Source organism: Urocitellus parryii, chromosome 5, assembly GCF_045843805.1.
Source record: "Urocitellus parryii isolate mUroPar1 chromosome 5, mUroPar1.hap1, whole genome shotgun sequence".
NCBI lineage: Eukaryota > Metazoa > Chordata > Mammalia > Rodentia > Sciuridae > Urocitellus > Urocitellus parryii.
In genome coordinates, this window is record NC_135535.1 from 67,352,081 (window position 1) to 67,358,891 (window position 6,811).

Here is a 6,811-nt window from a genome sequence, read left to right on the forward strand (position 1 = left end):
GATGCAAAATAATACCTATGATATTGATGTTGGAGTTACTTCCTTTGGAAATTGCTCAACAGTAAAAAATTATTCCTCACCCACCCCATCTCTTTGTCCCCCCAATGGCACAGTTTTTATGTGTGGAGGAAACTCAGCCTTCCCCAGGCTTCCAGCGAATTGGACCGGTGGCTGTGTTCTTGCCTTATTACTCCCTGATATAACTATTGTCCCAGGAGATGAACCTCTACCCATTCCTAGCCTAGACACCTTAGTCAAAAGACATAGGAGGGCAATACAGGCCTTACCACTCCTTGCCACCCTTGGAATTACAGCTGCTGTGGGCACAGGTACAGCTGGCTTAGGCACAGCTATACACTCTTACCGTCGCCTATCTCAGCAACTTATAGATGATGTGCAAACTCTATCAGGAACCATTAAAGATATACAGGACCAAATAGACTCCCTGGCAGAAGTGGTCCTTCAAAACAGACGAGGCTTAGATTTGCTGACAGCTAACCAGGGAGGTATTTGCTTGGCCCTAGGGGAACGATGCTGCTTTTATGCCAATAAATCAGGCATAGTACGGACTAAAATTAAGCAGCTTCAAGAAGATCTAGAAAAGAGACGAAGGGAACTATTTGAAAATCCCCTCTGGACTGGGCTTAATGGATTTTTACCCTACCTTCTTCCACTATTAGGCCCCTTTTTGGGTTTACTTTTAATAATGTCCATAGGACCCTGCATTATAAACAGGCTGGTACAATTTATTAAAGAACAGATTAATATTTTAGCCTCTAAGCCCATACAGGTTCACTATCATCGTCTGGAGATGGAAGACCGCGCTGCCAACATTTAAAAGGATGCTATACCCTTCTCACAGGCTTATTTCTTAAGTTTACATGCCCACAGATCCTCCTTTCTTAAAAGTGTCCTTTTACCTGAACCCAAACAAGACCAAACCAAAAAGTAAATTGTATGATATTTACTAATTACTGGCCAGTCATTTTGACTCTTGTTTTTTCCTTAGATTCTGTATTTTTTGAGCTCATGGACAAGTTAATGCTTTCTGATCAGTTCTATTTTTGATCAACTGTGGAGTTTTTAAACATTGCAATGGAGACTTAAAAAAAAAAAAAGAACTACAAGGCCTTGTGTATGTGTTACACTCATGTTATGTGTTGTATGTCCTATGTCTGTGTGTGTGTATGTCCATATATCATGCAGTTATATGACAATTGGCAGATATACAAAGAGCGCTAAAAAAAAAAAATCCAAATATCTTTGATTCACGTGATTCAAATGGTTCAATTTAAACTGGGTAAACAGATAGAAGTAAAGATGTCTTTAAAATGAAGCTTATAAGTTTTTCTAGGTGTTCAAAAATAAAACTTAATAAAATGTTGATGAAATAATTGCTTAAATTCAAAAATTTACAAGTATTATTTCAAAATGTGAAAAAAGAGAAGGTTAACAGATAAAAAAGAAAAACTAAAAGGTTCCAGATATGGATTTAATAGAGGGAAAATGTGTTTCTGGATAAAAAAGTCTATATGATTAAGTTAACAAAAGGGTCTAAGCAAGTGATGAAAAAGGTCTGTGTAAATTGGTTATATGTATAAGTTTTTAAAATTATACAACTATGGTTAAATAACAACTGTTATTTTTTCAGTATTGTAATGATACTTCTCTAAGAGCTAAACTCGGTCAATATAAAATCATCAATGTAATTATGGTGCTATTAATTCATATCTTCCAGGTATAGAAGTCTGTAAGGTAGAAGCTTCAAAAGAGCATTATATCAAGCTGGTGTTCTGAAGTTATATGGTAATTTTAGGCTTAAAAAAAAAACATGTTGGAGATTTATTTATATCATTTGTGTTCTCTAACTGGATTTGTTATCAATAAGATATGTAAAGTTCCATGTTACTTTACACTGAGATACAATTTAAATGTATTTTCAAGTTAATGGGAGCCTAATCTGTGTGAAGGTTTTATTGTACAACACAAAAGTACTTTGCTACTGAAAAAAAAAAAAAAAGGGGGGGGGGGCTAGAAGTTTTCAGCCTTTAATTCATGTTGTAGATGTGATGTGTTAGCTAATGTTTATGTAAACTTGAGCAACAATTTATGTAGGCTTTGTAAAATGATGTCTAAAAAACAAAGATCAGCTTCAGAACTATAGTACTTAAGATTTATAAAGAGCCCAGCCTTGCCTGAGGTAAGGCTCTATGTCCCGTCTCACTACATGTGAGAGCGACTATGAAAGAAGCAGACCAGATTTCAGTACATTTAAAAGTAGTGTCCAAAAGTTGGTTCTTGTCACGATTACCAGGATCTCAAACAGGGGATTATAATGTATAACTCTGCCAGAATTCAAGGTAGCTATTACATAAACTAAATATGCTTTTACCCTAGTTAATTTTAGTTTGTAGTTTGCTTATAGGTGGTCTAAGGATTGCTTGTTGCTGTTTTACAGAGGTACTAATTTAAGAACACACAACCTGGGCTAATTTAAGATAAGGAGTTATCACTTATAGGATAGAGAGATAGACATTAAAGCCCAGTACTATTAATATAAGGCTGTTAAAACTTATTTGCTGGGTGTTTAAGATTAAGTTCTAAAATTAAAGTTAAATTAAAAGGGCCAAGAAAACCAATATTTGGCTCTTGCCCTCAGAGTCAGTCTGAGTCAGGGAATAGGGGACTTCTCCAAAGGGCTCTGCAACCCTAGGCCACATAACCTCCTGAACAGGGAGATTAATGAGACCAGTGGAGGACAGAAAGCCAATCAGTGCATTTGCTGTGAAGAGGAGGGTTACCAGAAAAGGGAGACATCCCTGATGCTTCCAAGGGAAGCCACATGGTCAAGCAAGGCCTGGACCCATCCTAGCGCAAATGGCACTAGCAGAACTGAGAAGCTGCTGTGAAGTTCCCGAGGATTTCCAGAGTAACTCAGCTGACTTAACAATAGGTAGAAACAAAAATCAGTTTGACTTGCTTCATCTTAAACACTTAGCAAAAACAGTCAAAGCCTAAACACTGCTATTCCTGGGCATTTTAAATGATAATAATAGTTAAATGTAACTTCCAAAAATTAGTAAACTGGAGGCTGCAAAAGAGATTCTCAGACAGGAATGCCTGATAACCATCAAAAGGGACTGCCAGAATAGTTTTTAGGTTAAGGCATTTATTTCTAACCTACACAGGAAGGCTTAATGTTTGCTAGTATGGTTATCCAGCCCTAAGTAACAGAATTAAAGATTTCTCTATTAGACATAGGCCGGTAAGGTATGGTCATATATTTTATATAAGTAAGGGGGAGATGCCAGGGACCAAAAGGGAGTTCTCCTTCAAAGAATAGCCTGATAGTGCCAGGGACCAAAAGGGAGTTCTCCTTCAAAGAATAGGCTGACAGTTACAAGAAACAGCCCCCTAGGAGACATCTCGCCTGGGAGACACCCTGCAGCCATCCATCTCCCTGAGACATCCTACGGCCATCTGTCTTCCTGAAACATCCTGCGCTATCTCACCTTGTGAAGACTTCTAGCAACTGCCGATAAGAGAGCTCCCCCCATCCCCAGCCCATAAATACCCCTGTGTGAACAATAAAAGTTTGCAGCTTGATCAGAACTTTTGTCTTGCTGTCACCCTTCGTGTCTCTTGTCCCTTCATTCCTCCCCATCTAGGTTCGCTGCCCACGTTGATGTGTCCTGCTGGTCGGGGCAGGCTAGCATGTGTAAATCTGTGCTAAATGGAGGACAATATTTGTTATGGAAGGTTGCCAATGAGGAATTTTGCACGGAGACAGCTAGGCGAAACGCAGCAGCCGGTTACCCTCAAAGAAATCTAGATATGTTGTTAGGAAAAGGACCTTATGAGGGTCAACAGCAACAAATTGAATATGATCCTGCTATATATGCACAAATTGCTGCAGACACAGTTAGGGCATGGAAGACTTTACAAGGACATGGAGATTTACAAGGTCAGCTATCTAAGGTAATACAGAGAGCTAATGAACCTTACGCTGAATTTGTAGATAGGCTTATTCAAACAGCTGCCAGAATTTTTGGGGATATAGAACAAGCAATGCCATTAATAAAACAACTGGCTTATGACCAACCAAATTGTTGCTGCAGAGAGGTTATTAGACCATGAAAACATGAGGATTTAAACACATATATTAAATTATGTAAAGACATTAATGAACAAGGGCAAGTCTTGGCAGCTGCAGTACAACAGGCTTTAGATGCCAGGCCAAAAACATGCTACAATTGTGAACAAACAGGACATTTTAAAAGGAATTTCCCCATAGGAAAAGGGTTTAACAAAACTAGGTATCAAAAGAATAGAATACCGGGTATTTGCCCATGATGCCGTAGAGGGAGACATTGGGCTAATGAATGCCATTCTCAAACTACCATAGAGGGTACTCCCTTATCAAAAAATGGACAAGGACCAGGTATTTACCCACGATATCATGGAGAAAGGCATCAGGATCCATTGCCAAAAAACGGACTGGGGGGCCCAATGCTCTGGGGCCCACAACCACAAATATACGGGGCAGTGGAGGAACCCAGCAACACCATCAGGGTAGTGCCCAGGACACATTGACAATTAAATCCCTCATCAGACAAACCAGAGGGAGCGCAGGGTTGGACATCTGCGCCTCTGCCAGAGCAGTACTAACTCCAGAGATGGGAGTTCAAATCATTCCCACAGGAGTAAAAGGTCCTCTTCCCCAAGGAACAGTAGGCTTATTATTGGGACGCAGTTCTTCTACACTAAAAGGACTTATGATAAGTCCTGGGGTAATTGATCCCAATTATGTAGGTGAAATAAAAATTATTGCTAGTTCTCCAAGAGGTATATCAGTAATTTCACCAGGAGATAGAATTGCACAGTTGTTAATAATACCCAGCATACATGATAAATTTTCCAGTCATAGTGTAGAAAGAGGTTCCAGGGGATTAGGCTCCACAGGGGTAGATTGGGCTATGCTGTCTTTAATTTTAGATTCTCACCCAATGCTAAAACTAAATATTCAAGGACATGAATTTAATGGGCTACTGGACACAGGTGCTGACCTTAGCATCATATCTCGTCAAGAATGGCCAAGACATTGGCCATTACAACAAGCCACAAACGCTTCGAGGCCTAGGAGTGGCGACAAATTCCTATAGAAGTGCAATGGTATTAGATCGGAAGTATCCTGAAGGATGTGAAGGAACTATACAGCCATATGTATTGGATCATCTTCCTATAAATTTATGGGGACGAGATGTCCTAGATCAATTAGGTTTGACGTTAACAAATAACATCAATCCAAATGCGCCCACTATTAGGGCTAGACAAGGTTTTAGGAAAGAAAAAAGATTAGGAGAACAAGAACAAGGTATAGCAGCACCAATTCAAATAGATCAAGGAATAAATAGACATGGATTGGGTTTTCAGAAGGGCCACTGAGACAATCAAAATTACTTGGTAATCAGAAAGACCAGTATGGGTTCCTCAGTGGCCCCTGACTAAAGAAAAGATACAAGCAGCCCATGATCTGGTCAAACAACAATTAGTGGAAGGACATATACAACCTTCTGTATCTCCCCATAATACTCCCATTTTTGTCATCAAAAAGAAATCTGGTAAATGGAGATTATTGCAAGATTTAAGAGCCATTAATAATGAGATGGTTATTATGGGACCTGCTCAATCAGGGATTCCTCAATTGTCTGCTTTGCCAAAAACCTGGTATGTTTTAGCTATAGATATTAAAGATTGTTTTTTTCAATTCCAATTCATCCTGAGGATAGTCCACGTTTTGCATTTACTATCCCTGCACTGAATCATGAAGGTCCTGATCAGAGATATGAATGGAAAGTACTCCCTCAAGGGATGGCTAACAACCCAACTATGTGTCAAATTTATGTTAACAAAGCAATCCAGCCACTTAGAAATCAAAATCCTGAACTACAAATATTTCACTATATGGGTGATGTATTATTAGCACATAAAGATAAAAACACATTGCTGGAATGTTATGCCACACTTACAAACTTATTAAAAAATTAGAATCTAGATATAGCAATAGATAAAGTACAATTAAATTTTCCAATTAATTATTTAGGAGTTCTATTATCCTCAACCATGGTCCATCCACCAAAAATTCAAATATGAGTAGATCAACTCAACTCACTTAATGACTTTCAAAAGTTATTGGGAGACATAAATTGGATAAGGCCTTATCTAGGCATACCAACAGGAGAGTTGGGACCTTTATTTGATATCCTAAAAGGTCCATCAGATCCAAATTCACCCCGCATGTTAACTCCTAAAGCAAGAAAGGCATTAAAAATTATTGAAACATATATGGAAAATATGCATTTGGATAGAATTGGTATGTTTGCCTTTATTATTTATTGTACTACCAACAAAAAATATTCCTACAGGAGTATTTTGGCAAGAAGGTCCATTATTGTGGATACATTTATCTTATTCTCCTAACACTATTCTTATTAGGTATCCTGAGGCTGTAGGACAATTAATACTCAAAGGAATAAAAGCAGTGAAGGGAGTGTTTGGAATTTCTCCCCCCAAAATTATTATTCCATATACTATGGATCAAATTGATGAGTTAGCTAATGAGTTAAATACTTGGGCAATAATCATGTGTAAATCTAATGTTTCATTTGATAATCACTTACCATCTAATCCTTTGTTGTCTTTTTGGTCTAAGCATCCTGTAGTTTTTTCCAAAAATGACAAGAAAAACCCCTATCATGAATGCTCCAAATATATTCACTGATGGGTTAAATAATGATACAGCAGCAATAGT